Below are 2,552 nucleotides of genomic sequence, written 5' to 3'. Positions count from 1 at the left end.
TTATTATTATTATTTATTATTATTATTATTCCTCTTATAAATAATTTGTGGTGGTAAAGAAATATGTGAATGATAGGAAAATATTATTACTTATGGATGAAAAATATAAATTTATTTTTAAGTATAAAAACCTTAAATTAATCAACTTTTTATCATGTTAACAGCTTAAAGGGTATTTCAGACATTTTGATTAAAAAAAGTGTTTACCATCACTTATTTGCCAAACACATCAACAACTTTTTTTTCAACTGCAGCACTTTTATCCAAACACATAACTACTTATTTTTAAAATAAGTTCCAGCACTTTAAAAAGTTACTTTTTAAAAGTTCCTTTTTTTAAGTCAATCCAAACGGGCCCTAAGTAATATTCAATCCATATCCTATAGTCTTGTATCAACAGTCAATACATAGTTGGCTCTGAAATGTCTTTATATTTGAAGAAACATTCAGGCAGTTAAATGAAATTACATGATAAATAACCAATAATGGTTGAGTCAATAATAGATTGGCAAAATCCCAAGGTTGGATCTGTCATGCCTTAAGAATAAAGTATAAACCTCTTATTCAGAAACTAAAACAAACAAACAAAAAAAAAAAACCTTGAAATTTAGATGAAAACAGAATGAGTGATACTTCCTGGTATGCTCTAACTGAAGTATCATGCCATTTGAGCTAACCAGAAACTCCACAAATGTTTCAGCATTGTTAGAAATAATTAGCAACTCAGTATTAATCTCACACTTGGTAACATAAAGGAAAGCATCACTATTTAGGCTGCAATCAAAAGATGGCTTTGTCTAGCTAGTGATCAAAGCGCAAACAAACTACAATGCACACTCTGGTTTTATTTTGATGGCGGGACATTAGTTATGAGACTTATGAGCCAGATTACAATAGATCCTACGATCCAACAGACGACACAAAAGACTAAGACACCAGCCAAAATGGTGGCTAATGGTGGGCTTGATGCATCCTTGCTTTTCTCTGGTCCTCCTGAAGGATTGGTGCTTGATTTTGATATAGGTAGTAGTCTCTGCCTTAGATGTACACTCAAAACATTGTTGAATCTGAAAAACAAAACAGAAAACAAAGTAGTTACAACTATCTCTGATAACATCCCATCAAAGTATAACGAAAAAGATATCATAAACCACCTAAGTTATACTAAGGAGACATCAATAATCATCTGACTAACACAACACCTCGACCTTAAAAATTCTGTATTTTATTATTTTAGGGGGCTCCTTGTATACAACAAAGTCAGGCTACATTAATTGTGTCCAAATTTGGATAACATATACTGAAAAAGGTGTCTTCTATTTCCAAACATCTGATCCAATAATAAGAACTGGAGCTGACTGTTCTCCGCACTCTAGTCTTGGGTAGTGAAAACAATTATAGACCTTTTAAGGCGTGACAACATAATGTAAGATTGCTAATGCCTGTAGGACATGAAAGGCAAATTCATTCACCATAATATGAAGATTGAAAATTGAAAATACTTCACCCCATAAACTAAGATTGTCTAGATGTCATACAATATTATTTTTTTTGTTTTTGTTTCCCATCCGGTGTTCGGAGCCCACATTAGAGCTCCGACTAAATCCAGATCGCGCACTACAGGGCCCAATCGGGGTTGGTGCTCCCAACAGAATTTTCTCCATACTCAAGGCTCGAACCCCAGACCTCTGGTTAAGAGTGAAACACGTCCACCAAAGCACCATAACTCATGTTGGTGTCGTACAATATTATTAATTCAACTACCTTTAATAGTTTCTCTTTTGTACTGTGCAAGTGTGGTTTTACATCAAATAATCAAATCGTGAAGAAGGGGAAACATCTTTAGATCTATTTAGCAGAGAAATCCTGGCACATTATTAAGCCTAACAATAAACTGCAGGATTCGACCAACAAGGGTTGTGGTAGAGTGATAAGTACTCATTTATCCTTAATTAGAGGTCTTGGGTTTGGGTTTGGGTTTGGGTCCCCTGGTACGGAGTCACATTTGTATCCCCAATGTGGGCATGTTCAATCACATTCCTCGTCCTCCCTCCCCCCTCTGAACTGACACCACACTCACTCAATTACTTGGTCATCTAATTAGCTGAAGAAGCATTGTATGTCACAAATAAATGCTACGGAAACACGATTTATTCAGAATTCAAACCCCTGTTTTGTCAAAAATGAAGAAAGAGGAAAATGAGAGCAAAAAACTCGATTTTGGATGCAACGATGGCTACAGCCTTTAAGAAATTACAACAAATTATAGACTTAGACAAGTAAACAGGAAGAAGATAAAATTGAGTAGATGAGAGCTTAAAATTGAAGCTTTTGTACCTGAAATTGAACTGGGTAGGAAAGGCATCGCGTGTAGAAGTAATGAAGGAAGTTTGAGGTCTGTGAAGGGGACGATGAAACCCTACAATATTTTTGAACGGACAATGGAGAGACACCATTTTTGCGTAGCAGGACGTTTGTTTGTCTCTACTAGGGGTGGCAGGGGGACCGGGTCGGCCCGCCCCGGCCCGCGACCGGTCCGAGAACCGGCCCGC

The 2,552-nt window shown here is 36.4% G+C and overlaps 1 long non-coding RNA gene across 1 annotated transcript; it reads right to left on the bottom strand.

The window, feature by feature from the left end:
* Positions 1-588: 588 nt before the first annotated feature.
* LOC102588951 (uncharacterized) lies at positions 589-2,480 on the bottom strand. Its single transcript, XR_001474776.1, has 2 exons — positions 2,338-2,480; positions 589-1,067 (listed from the first exon to the last, which is right to left on the bottom strand). It is a non-coding gene; the product is annotated as an uncharacterized lncRNA (long non-coding RNA).
* Positions 2,481-2,552: the final 72 nt, after the last annotated feature.

Source organism: Solanum tuberosum, unplaced genomic scaffold, assembly GCF_000226075.1.
Source record: "Solanum tuberosum cultivar DM 1-3 516 R44 unplaced genomic scaffold, SolTub_3.0 scf00011, whole genome shotgun sequence".
NCBI classification, from domain to species: domain Eukaryota; kingdom Viridiplantae; phylum Streptophyta; class Magnoliopsida; order Solanales; family Solanaceae; genus Solanum; species Solanum tuberosum.
Note: the sequence above shows the minus strand (reverse complement) of the source record. Positions and strands in the feature narration are given on the sequence as shown.